The sequence below is a fragment of the Eumetopias jubatus genome, unplaced genomic scaffold, assembly GCF_037043125.1.
Source record: "Eumetopias jubatus isolate StellerSeaLion01/CBP00866 unplaced genomic scaffold, mEumJub1_p1.0 scaffold_8, whole genome shotgun sequence".
In the NCBI taxonomy this organism is placed as follows: domain Eukaryota; kingdom Metazoa; phylum Chordata; class Mammalia; order Carnivora; family Otariidae; genus Eumetopias; species Eumetopias jubatus.
In genome coordinates, this window is record NW_028274814.1 from 93,175,464 (window position 1) to 93,194,331 (window position 18,868).

The window sequence follows — 18,868 nt, forward strand, 5'->3', positions numbered from 1 at the left end:
ATTTACAATTGTTAGATCTTCTTGTTGGATAGACCCTTTAAGTAGGATATAGTGTCCTTCTTCATCTCTTATTACAGTCTTTGTTTTAAAATCTAATTTGTCTGATATAAGGATTGCCACCCCAGCTTTTTTTGGTGTCCATTAGCATGGTAAATGGTTTTCCACCCCCTAACTTTCAATCTGGGGATGTCTTTGGGTCTAAAATGAGTCTCTTACAGGCAGCATATCGATGGGTCTTGTTTTTTAATCCAATCTGATAGCCTGTGTCTTTTGATTGGGGCATTTAGCCCATTTACATTCAGGGTAACTATTGAAAGGTATGAATTTAGTGCCATTGTATGGCCTGTAAGGTGACTGTGACTGTATATTGTCTGTGTTCCTTTCTTATCTATGCTGCTTTTAGGCTCTCTCTTTGCTTAGAGGACCCCTTTCAATATTTCTTAGAGGGCTGGTTTCGTGTTTGCAAATTCCTTTAGTTTTTGTTTGTTCTGGAAGCTTTTTATCTCTCCTTCTAATTTCAATGACAGCCTAGCTGGATATAGTATTCTTGGCTGCATATTTTTCTCGTTTAGTGCTCTGAAGATATCATGCCAGTCCTTTCTGGCCTGCCAGGTCTCTGTGGATAGGTGTGTTGCCAATCTAATATTTCTACCATTTTAGGTTACATATCTCTTCCCCCGAGCTGCTTTCAGGATTTTCTCTTTGTCTCTGAGACTCGTAAGTTTTACTATTAGATGTCGGGGTGTTGACCTATTTTTATTGAGTTTGAGAGGGGTTCTCTGTGCCTCCTGGATTTTGATGCTTGTTTCCTTCCTCACATTAGGGAAGTTCTCTGCTATTATTTGCTCCAATATACCTTCTGCCCCTCTCTCTCTTTCTTCTTCTTCTGGGATCCCAATTATTCTAATGTTGTTTCGTCTTATCGTATCACTTATCTCTCGAATTCTGCCCTCGTGATCCTGTAGTTGTTTCTCTCTCTTTTTCTCAGCTTCTTTATTTTCCATCATTTGGTCTTCTATATCACTGATTCTTTCTTCTGCCTCATTTATCCTAGCAGTTAGTGCCTCCATTTTTGATTGCACCTCATTAACAGCCTTTTTGATTTCGACTTCGTTACATTTTAGTTCTTTTATTTCTCCAGAAAGGATTTCTCTAATAACTTCCACGCTTTTTTCCAGCCCAGCTAGTATCTATAAAGCATGATTCTGAACTCTAGGTCCGACATCGTACTAATGTCTGTATTGAATAAGTCCCTGGCTGATGGTACTACCTCTTGTTCTTTTTGCTGAGGTGATTTTTTTCATCTTGTCATTTTGTCCAGAGGAGAATAGATGAATGAGAGAACAAAATGCTAACAGGTTAACAACGTCCCCAGCAAATATACTCTATACAAATCAGAAAAGACCTGAAACCAGGGGGAAAAAAGGGAAAGAAAGAAAAAAGAGAAAAAAAAACAAAGAGAAAAAGATAAAAACAAAAACAGAACAATAACAAAAAGAAAACAGAATATGATCAAATATGATCAGGCTAGTGCATAGATCAGTGCCACACACTAGATTTTGGGCGTATTTTGGTCTGTTAGAAAAAAGTGTCTCCTAAAATTTTAAAGGAAGAAAGACTTATATATGTACAAAATAAGAGTTGATACAATGAAGGGATGGAAGATGACTGTAAAGATGAAAATTATAAAAGATTTTATAAAAGGAATTGATAAGTTGTTTGAAAAAAGAAAGAAGATAAAAAAAAGAGAAAAAAGGGAGAGAATGTGATCAGGCAGGAGACTAGAACAAAGCCATACACTAGTGATTTAGGGTATATTTTGATCTGTTAGAAGAAACTGTATCTCAAAATTTTAAAGAGAGAACAACTTATATATATATGCCAAAAATAAGGGTAACTACTATGAAGGGATAAAATATGACTCTAAAAATGAAAAATAAAAAATGTTTTTTTTAAAAAAGGGATTGATAAGATGTTGATTGAAAAAGGGAAAAAAATTTAAAAAAAACAGGTAAAAAAATTAACTTTGAAAAACTAAAAAGTCATGGTAAAGTTCTCCCGTTCTCCTTGATCGGTAAACTTGGTCTTGGCTGGCTGTTCGTGCTGATTTTCTGGGGGAGGGGCCTGTTGCCGTGGTTCCCAAATGTCTTTGCCGGAGGCGGAATTGCCCCGCCCTTGTCGGTCCGGGCTAAGCAAGCTGCTCCGGTTTGCTCTCAGGAGCTTTGTTCCCTGCAAGCTCTTGGTAGAGCTTTGGAGGACCAGGGTGAAAATGGTGGCCTCCTAGTCTCCACCCGGAGGAGCTGAGAACTCGGGGCCCCGCTCCTCAGTGCGCCCCCAGAGAAAAGCAGTCACTCCCATCTCCCCGGTCTCTGGCCACACTGCGTGCTCACCTGGCCTGTGACCGAGCGTTTCTATCTCTGGCTCCCGACACCGTGTGGAGTCTCCAAACCCAGCAGATCCCTGCGGTGCGCTCCCGCGCCGCTCCTCCCGGAGGAGGAAGGGGAGTCTCCCCGGATCTGCTGCTTGTTGGGTCCCTGCTGCAGGAGCAGTGGCCCTACTGGGCCGCGGATCACAGTTTATGGCCACCCCGAGCTGAGAGCCCGCGCCTCGGCTCCGTCTCTGCAGCCGGCTTCCCCGCTCCGATACCTGAGAGCTCTGCCGCACTCAGGCATCCCCGGTCTTTCTGTGACCCCGAGGGTCCTGAGACCACACTGTCCCACGGGGGTTCCACCGCCCCGCTTAGCCACTGGAGCGACGTCCCTCAGCGGAGCCGACTTCTAAAAGTTCCGATTTTGTGCTCCGCGGCTCTAGCACTTGCCAGAAGCGGCCGACGGAGGCCCCCTCCCCCGCCGTCTATCCTCCAGAATATCGCCTCAGATGCACTTCTCCGCACGTCCTACCTTCCAGTAAGTGGTCGCTTCTCTGTTCAGAGAGTGGTTGCTACTCTCTTCTTCGATCTCCTGTTGAGTTCGTAGGTGTTCAGAATGGTTTGATCCCTATTCAGCTGAATTCTTGAGACCAGACGAAATCCAGGTCTCATACTCCTCCGCCATCTTGCTCCGCCCCTCGAGATGATAATTTTTTGACTGGGACAAGCGCTGGGAGGAAAGTGAAGAAATCTGGGAACTTGGGGATGGGTGTTGTGGGGGAGAAACTTAAATCCATGCTGGAGGATAGATATGATAACCATGTTTTGCAAAATAAACCTGGCACATGGGCAAACGCCTGAGGCACATGGAGGCCATCAGTCCTTCACTGTTGGGCTGGCCTGGAAAACACATCATCATGTGAGCCAGGTGGCAACCAGCAGGCAGCAGGATGTGGATGGTTTCAGAAGCCATGTTTACCTTTGTGGCTTTTCTACCAGGACCAGTTAAGCCACTGCTTTCTTCTTCCCCAAAACCCAAGTGCAGATATCATTTATCTCTAAATCACATATGGACATGGACCATGTTCTGTTTTTCTCAGCATCCCCCACACCTCACACAATGTCTAGAAATGAGAACTCAAAAAGAATGAAAGTTGCTGGAACAGTCTCTCCACCAAATGTCCAGCCTGCAAGCTGCTGCTGCTGGAAGGAGAGTGGTGAGAACCTTACTTGGTGGCTCTCCAGGACATACTGACTCCCAGGTGTCCTCCTGGGGCTAGGAAGACGAGAAGCCCACAGTCATGGGCCTGCTGGGCAGGGCCCCTTTTTCATGGAACCACGGGTGGAAACTTCGCCAAGTCGGACAAATGAGATTTGGTTTTGCTATCGACCTCCACAACATTTATTTAAAATAAGCCTGCTTCTTCAAGTATATGACTTTCTTTTATTTTTTTTTCTTTTATTTTTTGTTTATTTTTATTATTATGTTATGTTAATCACCATACATTACATCATTAGTTTTGGATGTAGTGTTCCATGATTCATTGTTTGCGTATAACACCCAGTGCTCCATGCAGAACGTGCCCTCTTTAATACCCATCACCAGGCTAACCCATCCCCCCACCCCCTCCCCTCTAGAACCCTCAGTTTGTTTCTCAGAGTCCATCGTCTCTCATGGTTCATCTCCCCCTCCAATTCCCCCCCCTTCATTCTTCCCCTCCTGCTATCTTCTTCTTCTTTTTTTAAAACATACAATGTATTCTTTGTTTCAGAGGTACAGGTCTGTGATTCAACAATCTTACACAATTCACAGCACATACCCTCCCCAATATGACTTTCTTTTAAAACTTACTCGTTAAAACTCTAAAGTCAAGGGCTCCTGGGTGGCTCAGTCAGTTAGGTGTCTGACTCTTGATTTCGACTCAGGTCATGATCTCAGGGTCCTGGAATCGAGCCTCACGTCAGGGTCCCTGCTCAGTGGGGAGTGTGCTACTTCCACTCCCCTTGCTCCACCCCCTGCTTGTGCTCTCTCTCTTTCAAATAAATAAATAAAATCTTTTTTAAAAAAAAATGAAAGGAGAATAACTGCAGCCAGTTTGAGTTGGGTTTCTATAACTATTTCCTTAAAAAGTTTGGACAAGGTGGAGGTCAGTCTGTTGGAATTTTATTTCTTCTGATTTATTCTATTTGAGCAACACCATTAAATATAAATGTTGTACCCAGCCCTAAGATGGCCCCAATGATTCTGACCTCATAGTATTCACAATCTGCTGTAATCCCATCCTCCTGGGATTGGGCTGACCTGGTGACTCTCTTCTAATAAACAGAAAGCAAGAGTGATGGGTTGTTAGTTCCAAGACTAAGTTACAATGAGACTGTGGCTTTTGTCTTGCTTGCCCTTTCTCACTCTCTCTCTCAGCTCACTTGCTCTGAGGGAAACCAGCTACCATGTTTGAGCTACTTAGGGGAGAGACCCAATGGGAAAAACTGATGTCTCCAACCAACAGCCAGCAAGGGCCTGAGACCACAGTCACATAAGTAAGCTTAGAAGGGGGCCCTCCCCCGACCCAGACTTGAGATGACTACCACCCAGGTCTAAACCTTGATCACAGCCTATGAGACACAGTGAGCCCGAGCACTGAGCTAAGCTGCGCCAAGACTTCCAACTCACAGGAACTGTAATATAATAAATGTTTCCCGTTTTGAGCTGCTATATTTTGGGGTAATTTGTCATGCTGCAATAGATAACTAATAGGATGGAATTAACCCCAGATAGATTAATAATAAAATACTTGTCCTCTGCCTCTTTGTTACGTTTCCCATGACAACTCTCAATTTATAAAAAGTACTTTATAGGACATTAAAAGTGCACTGTCAGTATTTTCAAGTGCACAGCATAATTCTCTTTAGGTTGATACAATACTGTATTTGAGTGGCAAGACTCTTTCAGGGACGGACAGTTGAAATTCCGTTCTAGGATAGGCTACTATTCAGCAAGTACACTGTGCACCTGCCATGTCCCAGGCACAGGAAGATAAACAGGACAGAAGAGCCTGTTTCAAAGAATGAGAGAGAGAGAGAGAGAGAGAGCACACGAGAGGGGGGAGGGTCCGAGGGGGAAGCAGGCTGCCCGCCGCGCAGGGAGCCCGATGCGGGACTCGATCCCGGGACCCCGGGATCACGACCTGAGCCAAAGGCAGTCGCCCAACCCACTGAGCCACCCAGGCGCCCCACAACTCATTGTTTGTGCGACAGTGATCAAGCCATTTAATTTTCCAGTACTTTTCCCCCTCATCTACAAAATGGGCAGTAACAATAATAACAGCTGATTTATCAACTTACAAGATTGCTAGAAGGGCCACAAAGTAAAATGTGTATAAAAGCATTGTAAAATTCTGAAATAAAATAAAGCTATTATCATTGCAATGCTTATTATCAAACTATAGTATCCACGCTGTACTACAGAAATAGCTAAGAATGATTCATAATTAATTTTCTGTTTATTGGCATGTGACATTTCTTTTCTATTAACCATTTAAATATGTCCTTAAATTTGAAATTTGCACTCCAAAGGTTGTTTTTAGTCTTTATTTTTTTCAAAATGATGCAATCTAAATTACTCCTCTTCTGAACTTAAACCTCTCATAATTTCATTTTAATTTATTTTGTCTGAGAAAATAGTTATTGTAATGGTTTAAAGAAAAACTGAATGAAAATTACAAAGAACATGAAAACTCTAATCATTTTGGTCAATTAAAAACTGTCATAAGCAAAAACGTTTCTGTCCTATAAAAAAGAATTTTCTTTGATGTTAAATTTAAACAATGCTTAGAGCTACCATTTAGAATCAATTAAATGTTCTCACTACCTCTATTGCCTTTCTTCACTAACTTCCTCTGATATACTTTGTGATATAGTAGATCAACATTTTAAAGTGAAAAACACTTTATTTTTCATATTTTCAATATGCCACTATACTTCAGTTCATTATTCTAATCCAAATAGCCAGTCCATTAATAAAAATGTATAGGCAAGAATAATTGATTCCATTTTAGGGAAAGAAATCAACAATAAACTGCTTTGGACTGAGCAATCAATGGTTATTGAATTCTAGACCCCAAGCTAATATTTCCAGCTACACAGGTCCTTGAGACTTGAGCTGCCCACTTTGTTTTTAATGAACAAGGTCAAAATCATGAACTGAAAATACTATGACACTAATAGAATACCTCAGAAAAATTTTAGCCTCGAGGCATCATCAACTGCCAAGTATCTTTCTAGTAGGCCTAAATATTAATATATACATCAAAGTTGAAGATAGATTTGTCCCTTGGAATCCACTATTCTAGTTGTCTACAGTTTGGTGTGAAATAAAATAAAATTAAACATTTATTAAGCTCCAACTATGGGCTAGCCTAAGTGGAGAGGGAATACAAAGATGAAGTATGAAGTGGATGAAGTAGATAAAATATAATTGAAAAACTGAGAGAAGCTCGAATGAGGAATGATTTTGAGCTTCCTATTTTGGACAACTTTTTCGAGGACAATGCCTTTAAAAGAGAGAAGGAAAGTGGATCAAGCCTGTTTGGAGTGGGAGATAAGGTACTGACTTCAGTTTAGGAAACGCTGAAATCTGAGATGATAGAACATCCAGAGGAGAGTCCGCAATATGGATCGAGTGCTCATTCATGAATCTAAACTACAAAGAAGAAGGAGGCAAAGGTTTCCCCGGAAGAGTTTACAGATGGAGAAGGCAAAAAGCCAGGACTGAACTCTGGGGCATTCAAGAATACAAGGGGGAGAAGTAGAAGGTGATCAAAGAAAGGCAAGAAGAACCAGGAAGAAAATGGGTCATAGAAGCCAAGCAAGGAAAGACTCAAAAACCGAAATGATGACCAATGTTACAGAAAGATCAACAATATTAACACCATTTTAAAGACCACTAAATCATGATGTACTATATGTTGGCTAACTGAACATAATTAAAAAAACAGTAACATTTTGAAATCTTTTAAAAGACCACTAAATCTACATTCAGGAAGTCACTGGTGATCTTAACTGTATCACTTTTAGTGGAGTTTCTGGTGTAGCATCCAGAGGACCACGAGGCATTGTTCTTCAGTCTAATATTAACTGAACACCTTCTTTGTACTTTGGGATGGGAAAGTACAGGCTGTATATATAGAACTCTTTATAAAAGATACTTGGGAGGGGATGGAGGGAGCAGAGAACTCGGAAGTAGTCTACATCTTCAGTTGAGCTTGTGTTTAGGAGGGGAAGAACGGGTTCGGAGTTCAGGAGACAGGTACAATTTGGGAGTAACTGCTCAGGGAAAGGGAAAGGGAGCAACTAGAGATAAAAGCAAAGACTGATGACTAGTGTTGAAAGCCCAGCTGAGGCTGGAACTCCTCAGTTTGTAATACCACCAACCTCTACGGTTGTATGGTCTTTTTCTTCCAGGAATGTCAGTAGCCTAGGAGCAGAGTAAAGAACTCAGATGGTTTGGTGCCACTAAGGCCAAGTACTGGCAGGCACGTGAGGCAGAAGTCCAGGACAGACCAGCACTTGAGGGGTCTGGAGATTAAGCAGGGAAGTGGACGCTTCATGAAAGAATGAGAAGTCAGCAACATTCTGACAAGTGGAAAGGACAGGTAGGAACTGAAGGCCATGGTGAGCTTAACATCCAGATTTGATGGTGAGGGAGAGGTTGGAAAATGGGATTTTATGAGATTTCTGAGACGAAAAAGATACAAAAATAGAGAAAACCTGCTAAGATTAAAAATTACCAAATGTCTTAACAGAGCAAGAGAATGGACTCTACATTTTGAAAAATGATACATATCACTATTTTTCTCTATACAACTTAAAATTTATACTTTGCTCTTAACATTACATAATTCCAGGTAGTATCAGGCTTGAGATTACATTTCAAATCAAGAGACCCCTGTCAGGTTAATAAAGTACTGCACTTTCTAATTATTTGGGAAACTTGCAACTTTAAAAAGAAAAAAATAAAAATAAAAAAACAGAGACTTTCCAAATGAAAAGAATAAATAGCTAATCATCTGAGACAATTACAAAAATCCAAGTAAGACACTTTGAAAGTGAAGTCCAAACTGGATAAATATAAATGACATAACCTGCACTAAGAGTTCCTTGATCACTGCTGGCAAGAATCAGAATAATATTCACTCTTAAAATTTATACTTTATAGTAAATAATTTCACTCTACTTGAGAAATATTTCCCATCAGCCAATTATTTTATTTGGCAAGGGGGATATGATTCATGTGTGACTTGGTAATACAGAACATAAATAAAACTAATTCCTATATCCTTTTCCAATTCTCATGAATTCAAGGATTTATTTGGAACCTCTAAGAGAACTCTTACTTTTATGACAGATTTATGCCTGTATTCACGTTGTTGTTCATATAGCTTCACTGGTTTTGTGCAGTTTAACTTTTAATAATTTGAGTTTTAGGTATTACAGACACAATATGCATTCACATTCAGATGGCCAGATATTCACATTCCTCCTGCTCTACTTCTATGCTGCTGAAGGACAGTGAACAAGGCTTAATCTAGGTCCCCACCCTAGACTGGATTTGTTTGCTCATCTTGGTGATAATAAATTTTCTTTCAATCTAAATATGCTGTGAATATACATTAGTTCCTAATTTCAAATTTAGTGGGGAAACACACATACACATGCCACAATGTTATACCAGAATGTAACGCAAATTGTCCTGTTCAAAGTGCAATTGAGTTCAAAATAATTGAATGAAGAGGATGGAGAAGAAAATTTATTTCTTTACAAAAATGGTTAGTCATAACAGCAGTGGATTCTGCTGCTTGTTCTACCTTTGGAGACATGGAATTATATCCAAGATGACTCAGGAGTTCAACAACCTGTCAGGGGGGCCGAGGTACCCATCCTGACAGCACCCTTGAATGGCAGAATGAGGGAGGAAGGCACACAGCACTACAGTTGGGAGATATGCACTTATAGCTCTCAGCATATAGTATGTGGGGTTGTTTTGTTTTGTTTTGTTTTGTTTTTATGTAGAAAAGCAATTTATTCCATTATAAGCACTTACACAGTTAGTCATGGAGAGTAACAGGCCTGCTGGTAAAAGAGGTCACACAAAATAGAGATGGTACCAAACTAGTGGTCAAAGACTAACTCCTAAAAAAAAAAAAAAAAAAAAAAAAAGCAACACTTATCCAGGATTAACTTAATTTTAAAAACAAATACAAGCTATCAATTCACTCTTCTCAACTCAACTGAACAGTCTACCTGTGGTATAACTGTCAGGTAAAAACATACATCTTTACAACTTGGTGATCCCAAGTTTTTTAAAAAACCATTTCACAGAAAGGAAAGCAATATGAAAACAGCTCAAGAAATACACTAACAAGCAAAAATATATGGGGGAAAGAGGAACACATAGTTTTGACTTAACTGAAGAAACTGAGAGGAGACTGGTCTACATAGGAAAATGTGCATCCTGGAAAGTCAGGTATAAAAATTTTAGAATAGGAATTTATATGACTTGAATCTCCCCCATTTCCTGAATAAAAACGACATCTTGTGGTATTTATACTTCATGGCTCAGACACCTACCTCACTTGGCTCTACTCCTTCCTTACTTTAGCCTTTACTTAAAGGAGTCTGAAAATCTTGGGGATATAGCCTAAGAAGAAAAATAACCACACATAATATTCCCCTTTTTGTGGCTACTTTAGACCTTTGTTACTAGAAAATTCCAAAAGAAAATTTAAATATAAGTCTGTGGCTTTACTGAATCAAGTCCCCCAGTTAATATTTGGAAAACACCCTCTGTTTGGGCTAATAACATTGTTGATGGTACCTACCACAGAGGGATAGCCAAACAAAGTCTGTATCTCAAAACCAGTGTTAAATCAATCTCAGAGTTGAGAGGGAAAAAAAGAGGAGTCTAAAATCACAAGAAGTGCAGACATATCTAGGACCCTTGTCCTTCTGGATCCACGCTTCCTTCAGGATCTTCATCATTATAAATGTTCTCTGCCATTTGCCCCACTTGCATGATACTGTCTTCTGATACAGAACAAATCACCCAAGGTTCATTGGGATTCCAGGAGAAATCAGATGTCTTGGCAGTGTGACCACCACGAATAAACAACAATTCTGGTGGCCCATCTTCTGCATCTTCTGCATCTTCTGGGGATCGTTCCTCTCCAATTTTACTTAGATCCCAGACTTTCAGTCTGCGATCAGTACCACTGGAAGCCAAAATCGTCTCATTGTGAGGTGACCACTGAATCTGGAATATTTCATCCTTATGTGATTCAAAGGAATGCAACTTAAGTTTCAGATTTCTCAGATCCCACAAGGCAACAGTCTTGTTGGCTGATCCTGTGGCCAGAATGAACTCACTATAAAGATTGAAAGATAGGCAGTTCACTTCAGCAGTGTGAGCATCAACTGAGTGGCTTGGTTTGGAAGTATTGTTTGAACGAGTATCCCAGGTCATAAGTTTCTGATCATCAGCAATTGACCCAAACAGAGACTCATGAAGCAGATGCCAGGAAACATCTACTACCGCTGTATGTCCTGTAAAGATGGTCTTCACATCCACCACTTTTCCTTCCTTTGGAACAGCACTGATGTCCCAGAGGCAGATGGTATGGTCGTCTGAAGCACTAAGTAAGTGCCCACTGAAATTTGGGTTCCAAGAAAGTCCATAGCCTTCCTTCTGAAGTCCACGCAGATGCAAGTCTGGGTTGCACTCTCCAGAAGTGTCTGGTTTGGGAGGATGTTCTGTATCGTCAAAAAGAACATCACTGGAACGGAGTCTTTGTTGCAATGATGCAAGGGTTCTGGGGCATATAACGCGCCCAGTTTATTTCTCCTTCATGGTTGATCTTGATTTCTATTTCATTTTTTCCACCAACTGAGCCAAAACCTCCAAATTCTGCTTTCTCACTGTCGTAATGTGAAGCATCAAACTGAGCATCATTGTTAGGGAGCTGCACACTGGCTATCACAAGATGGTTTTGTTCATCTGACCTGTGTGTTCCCAGGACAAGTCGGTGAATGCCGACGTCTTTCCCTTCTGGTCTGGTTACATCTGCAAGCCACTGTGCAGTTAGGCTAGGCCACTCCAGAGCATGGGTCATCACCAAATCGTAAAGAAAAGGGGTGTTTTTTTCCATATTTTGTACTCTTCATTGATCACACGTTCTTCTACTGCATCATCAAAGGCTGCTTCCTTGTCGGCCATGGCGGGCAGGCAAGACGGGGGGATCCCGGGGTCGAGCGTTGCGGGAGGGGCGGGGAGGCTACGGGCCCTCGCTCTGCGCATGCGGCCTCTATTGTTTCCTGCTCCAGCATATAGTATGTGTTTAATGAATATTTGGTAATAAGATCTAACAGCTCAGATAATTGTATGACACTGGGAAATTTAATTAAGCTCATTTGGCCCCAGTTTTATGGAGAATAAGGATGATAATATCTGTCTCACAGAGTTGTGAGAATTAAACGAGCTAATGCATGTAAAGTACTCAGCACAGATCCCAGCATGCACTAAACTCAAAAGTCTGCACATTAACAAGTGTGTTGAAAAAAACAAGGTAGGTCTGTACAACATTATAAAATATGAGCACTTCCTTTCCACTTCTATTTTCTTTGCATTTAGATCTAAAAAAATCTGTTGTTAGAACTGTGTTCTCTTATGCTCCTGGGGTAGCAGAAGGGAGAGGGACAGTATCAGAATTATAGATATGGCAAACTCAAGTTCTTATAGCCAAAGAGTACTGTCTGCTAAACCTCCTACTTATTTCAGATACATGCATAATGACTACAAAGTAATGAGGTAGGTTTCTGTGGGTGGCTCACGAGAATCAGTCTCCACAGATTTTTAAGCAAGAAACATCTATGGATGGCCCAGAGTGTATCTAGGCAGGTAGCCAGGCACTGTCCTAGGTGCTGGAATATGAAGATGCCTATGTGGCACCAACAGAAGAGAAAAGAGAGTAAGTGAGGCATCATCCATATGCAAAGCACCCCAGATCTAACCCTTGGGATTGGGGTAGGGGGGAAAGCTTCACATGGAAGCAATCTCTGAAGCAATGGGAAGGGTTTGAGGGAAGATAAGATTAAAAATACACCAAGTTCACAGAGTTAAATACTTATGCCAGTATTCTTAGCTGACTGTAATCCTGAGTTAGATTTCTCCCCCCTCTATTTAAGCCTTGGAAAAACAATTACTGAACAAATTACAATACTGTTAAGGATAATAATCATATGCAAAATCAGAGAGCTGGATTGGAAGATCCCAAGAGTTTTTTTGAGCTGTAAGATTCCTTTTATGCCTGATCATTTTCCAAATGGTCCTAAAACACCATTACACAAAGGCTTGGGATTTTTTTTTTAAAGATTTGATTTATTTATTTGAGAGAGAGAGAGTCAGAAAGAGCATGAGAGCAGGGTTAGGGGCAGAGGGAGAAGCAGACACCCCACTGATCAGGGAGTCCGATGCGGGGCTCAATGCAGGGCTCTACCCTGGGACTCCCAGGATCATGACCTGAGTCAAAGGCAGACGCTTAACCAGTTGAGCCACCCAGGCGCCCCTGGGATTTTTAAAAACGAAAGAGGTACTTGTCCCTATAAATCATGAAAATTTGGTACTGATAGATAAGACTAGCCATAAACAACAGTTCTCAGGTGCTGGGAATTCCCCAACTCTACGTCAATAATGAAAGGCCACTGTAAATCCATAAAGTGGACATTTACAACCAACTGCTGAACACCTGTATTTGTCACCCAAAATTTTGACAGCTTCTCCCTTAAAAAGTGATGATTCCAGGCAGGATGACATGTACTGAGCAAAGTATTTTCAAAGTATAAGTTTGTGTTTGTGCCTTCAAAGTACTTGCAGGAATGAATTTTTCCATGTGCTGATCACAGTTTACAAACACAAGTGTTAACCCAACTGTAATTGTTCATAAAATTCTCCACTGCAGCTATTTTGTTCACCTACATCCCATTTTTAGGATCAGCAAGATGGCCACTGTTGGCTTCACATTCTATACTGGTTACATTTGACATGTGCCTACTTTTATTTCAAAAATGGGGCTTCACAAATCAAATGTTATTTTCCGCACCTGCAAATTCATGAATCACATACCAACACCAGCAGAAGAGCAACATGAAAACTAAGACCAATTCAGCAGTACTCAGAAGCACCTGTTTTCACAAAACGCAAACCACTGCACTGAAATTAGGCATACATTTTAAAAGTTTATTAGTTAGATGCATCTCCTGAAAAGGAATTCAGACATTCATCAGAAAGCAGTAAGATTTTTAATCTCACACTGAATTTATTTCTAAATATAAAAAAATAATACTCTGAATCATATTTAACAAACAGTAACTGATCTAGAAAATAGCTTGACATCCCAACAACAAATGTAAAATTTCCCTGGTTATCTATTGCTAGTAAAATAATAAACAACAGAAATGTAAGAGGTCCAATTATCCATAAAGCACAGAGAACGGTGATGCTGGGGACTGTAACCTGAAAGACCATGTACAACTTTGTTCACTCTCTGGAAAAGAATTTCTTTGACATATAATACTTCCCCCAAAATGCACAAGCCATTGACAGTCTCTATAATGTAGTGATTTTCAAAGTATATTTTTGTCCTACAGAAAATGAACAAAAAGCCACAGAACAATCATACATTTTAGTATCCTCTGATTACATGGCAAGCACATTTTTAGCTTAAAAGCTATGCTCAATGACTATTTAGAATCCAAGTGTAAAGAAGACCATGACACATTTTACTAATCTACAGATAAAATAAACCATTTTCTCATTCCTCCAAAATACCACTACCATTCAAGCAACCCATGGCAGTATTTGACTAAGAGACCTATATATGAATGGCAACTGCATCTCTACCTTTTTCAGCAAAATAAAAGCTTTCTCCAATAACTATGCCTCTTTTGGCCACAGCCACATTTTACCTGTTAGTCAAATATTGCAAAGACTTTGATGGTCAGGTCTGGCTCGGAACCTACATTTTCCTAAAAAGAAATGCATTTGGAATTCCAAATAACTGATTTTGCAAACGAACTTTCAGGGAACAGCCCATTCAGAAGATGTCAATACACGTATTATGTTAAAAAGAGTAAGTACATTTCTAACTCCAGAGGTTTTTATGCCCTAGCCTTCTATCTGGATCGCCACACAGTCGCTCTGTCTTTTCAGTCAGGGTCAGCTCAAACATCTAGTTTTCAACGAGGGATCACTTTAGCTAAAACACTCACCCCTCTCACCACCGTCCATACTTTCTTCTGTAAATTTGATTTGATTTTCTTCATTGCACTTAGCACTATTTTTTATTTTCTATTTCCCTGTTAGATTCCTGGTTACAATAGGGCAAAGATCATCTTTGTCTTCTGTACCACTCTATCTCCAGCATCTAAAATGATGCCTGACATGTGATGGGTATCATCAAGTATTTGCTGAATGAATAAAAACTGTGAAATGCTTACTCTAATCTCCCTAAACTTGACAGGGTACAAAAGTAAAGAAGAAAACTTGAGCATTATATTGTATCCTATATTTTAAATATTACTAATTATGAATAATTTACTTAGCTATAACCCTCATAATATTTTGGAGTTGGTTCACAGTTTCTAGAACAGAGATCTTTAAAGGTTTAGAATATTAACTGAAATTCAACTCAATTTCTACATATCTATAGGCCTAATTGCTAATATTTAATTTAAATCCACACATTCAAAAAACTCAGTTCTATGGTTCAATGTTTCAGAAAAGTTTTTTGGCTCTAAACTTACATAATAGTTGAGATACTAGGGTAGAACTCTAATACTTCAAATAAAAAAAGCATATAATCAATTCTATTATATATTCTAAAATACCACTGGGAATATTTCCCTCTGGCATCACGGTGAATCATTCTGTATTCCACTTTTTATCTCTTTTTTTTTTTTTTTCTGAGTTGGTACTTAAATACTTCTTGACTGAGCTAATGCATAGACTTCTCGTAGTGCAGAAAAAACCTCTGATTGCCCATTTGGGAGCTGTTAAACAACAACAAAACTCTACGCATACTCATTTTGAGCACCTATCCTTCTATATTAAAAAAAAATTAATGATGTTTAAAGGTAAGATTGAGGAGTTATGCAACCATCACCAGTCTACTTTTCAGAACATTTTCATCATCCCATAAAGAAACTTTGTGCCTATTTGCATCAATACATGATCTGTAGAGTCTAGCTTTTTTCATTTAGTGTATTTTTGAGGTTCTTCCATATTGTGGCATATCCTAGTCTCTTATTTTTCTAAACTCATTTTGAAGTAGTGTTATCTGAATGTACACTAATAAAAACCCACCTTTTGAATCCTAATACTTATTTTGAGTTTCATTTCCCTTTGCATGATCACCTTTCATTTAATCTTTTATATCGTCATTATAAGAAATTAATCAAATGCGCAATCCATCCAGTACTCATTACAAATTCCCTAAGGTATCCTCTATCTGTTGAAACTCTCTTAAATCATCAGAACTGTATGTTTAATCAGTTTTCCTGGTTTGGCCCCAAGAATAGTCAGCATAAAGCTGAGTCAAAAGACCCCTCTTTCCTAGTCCCCTGATTCACCCATCAAATCTACATAAACATCTTCCAAGTCTCTTGAGCTCTATCCCCTCTCCATACCCCCAACTTCCACATTTCAAGCTACCTCCTACGAATTCTCCTTGGATGTCTTCTTGGCAACTCAAACTCAGTATGTCGAATATATTCCTTCTGTTCATACCTGTGTTTTCCCACAACTGCTCTGCCCTTTTATTTATGTCTCTCCCTCTACTCCCTTTTATACACTAATACCACACTAATCTTCCTAAAGTACAGCTCTTTCCTGTTTTTACCTCCACCAAAAAACATCCAATATTGCCCCAGTGCCTACACAATGAATTTAAGCTTCTTAGCCTGCCATTCATAATTATCCAACATGCTTTATTTAATATCTTTAGGAATACGGTTTTCTTCCACTAATATTTACTAAGTGCTCACTATGTGTCAAGCACTAAGTGCTGTATTATGTCATTTAATTCACAATAACCCTAAGAGGTGGGTAGTTATTGACTCAATTTCACAGATGAGGAAACTCAGGCACAGACAGATTTACTTGTCAAGGTCACGTATCTATTAAGAGAGAGAGCCAGGATTCCAACTTAGGTATTCTCATCCAGGTCCCACATCCTTAACCAGCAGGATACAGCTGTCTCTATAGAAACAGAGATCCCCTTAGAGTAAAGAAAAGGTGTTATTTTGGATCTCACAAATAACTATGTAAGTGCTGTGTGTGTGCATGTGCACACGTGTTTACACATACACACGCATGCATGCACACACCTGTAACTTTTGCGGGGGGGTGGTCTTGCTGTACTGTACTTGATATTCTAGAGCACTTTGTTTCAGGGCATATGCTGATAAGGAAGAACTGTCCTGCATATATCCAAATCCTTTTATGCAGCTGTCGATACTGGTGGAAGAAGTCTGGTGAGATGTGGATGGGGAAGTTGTGTGAATCTCTAAAACAAGATCAAATTCTGAACTAAAAGCGAGGGCAGAAAGTGTCAAATACACAGTGGTTATACTGCTAAGAAATCTGCTCACATTTGCCCACAGGCTCTTTCCTTCCTCCACCTGCCTGGGCTGTGCCCTGCAGGAGAGATACAGTTCTACTGACTACACTTGCCATTGATTCCTCTGTCCAGGGTCTTTAGCACTAGGCACTGGTGTGTCATGCCCTCATTTTACAAATAAGAAACTGAAGAAGCATAGAGTTCCAAATGATTCATCTAAAGCCACACAGCTCCTCAGTCCCATTAAGAAAATTACATTGTTGGAGGGTAGGAACTTTAATTAAAAAATCTAGTTTCCATCTCTGGCACTTATTTCTATCAAATAAAAATAACCAAAGAACCATATTTTCCAAATTAAAAAACTAGAAACTAGCCCATCTGAGTTTCAGTCCTGGTTCTGGTCCTTTGTAGCTATGTAAACTTTGATTTGGGCAGGCTTAGAGACCTCAGGGACCAGGATTAGTAACCACAGAACTCTGAGGCGTCTCTTGATCTTTCCAACCCCATCTCCTTTGCATGTTAACTTGATTCTCTCCTCTTCCTGACTGTTTTTTTATTATGTAGTAGAGGGCACTGTCTTGAATTTTGCAAACTCCCAAAGGAGTACCAATTGGCCCAGTTGGTTTTTATGTCCATTGTCACAGCAATCACCACAGCCAAGGAAATGGTACAATATGTCAGTTTTGATCAATCAGTAATGACTGAATTAGAATAGTGGTTTATTAAATATGAGAATTGTTCTTCCCAAGGAAAAAGAAGAGTTTCAGGGCATACAAATAATGTCCACAACATTATGAAAACAGAAAACACTAAAATGTGTTTTTCATTAAATGAATGGCAGGTTTGGTGACATTTTAGAAACAAAAAGAAAAAAAAAAGTAAAGAAAACTTATCACATGGATGTGGGCCCAACACAGAACTCTTCTGGTTTGTATAGTTAAAACAAAAATAGCATTGAAGGAATTACTCACCTCCACATACCATATGTTACATCGATAAAAAACTAATATGAATAGAGAGGAGGCATGAAATCTTATTGCACGTCAAATCTAATACAATCTATATTTATTTGGGTCAAGATAAAACTTTAAGCATAGACTGCATTTGTTGGAACATGCAAACAACTTAACATATAATTCAGAATTTGTTTAAAAGAGACATAGGTTTATTTAGTGACTTGCCTTTTTTGGAAGTGAATGTGTTCATACCAGAGCGATTTAAACAAAAGCTGGATATCCACACAGTAGGGATGCTGAGAAACGACTTCCTTTATTGAATAGTAGGGTTGGCTTCCCTAACTGGACTCCAAGATTCCTCTAATATTTCCTTTTTTTTTCTTAAGATTTTATTTATTTATTTGACAGAGAGAGAACAAGCAGGGGGAGCGGCAGGCAGGGGGAGAAGCAGGCTCCTCGCTGAGCAGGGAGCCCGATGCGGAGCTCGATCCCAGGACCCTGGGATCATGACCTGAGCCGAAGGCAGATGCTTAACCTACTGAGCCACCCAAGTGCCCCTCCTCTAATATTTTCTGATAGAGTTATGCCAGTTTAAGTCTCCCAAAGGGATAATTATTGACAGAAGTGACTGGATTTGCAAACCACAGAGCAAATGGGAGGTGATAACAGTATATACTTTGCTTTGGTTTTTGAATCCCTGATAATCACTGCCATTAACATCATCTACAAATTCACTATCATGTTAATTTGACTTGCAATACTGTATTAGGAGTTAGTTCTTTTTCAGGAGTTTAGTCTAAGATAAGGTGACCCATTGCTCAAAAGAATAAATCTACCTATGCGGGGAAATTAACACTTCTAATTCATATGCAGATGGA

The 18,868-nt window shown here is 39.7% G+C and overlaps 1 protein-coding gene and 1 pseudogene across 4 annotated transcripts in view; both read right to left on the minus strand.

Annotated features, from left to right (window-relative positions):
• GRIP1 (glutamate receptor interacting protein 1) overlaps nt 1-18,868 on the minus strand; it is a 393,897-nt gene that overhangs the window by 369,673 nt on the left and 5,356 nt on the right. The window lies entirely within an intron of this gene.
• LOC114215084 (histone-binding protein RBBP4 pseudogene) lies at nt 10,294-11,636 on the minus strand (annotated as a pseudogene).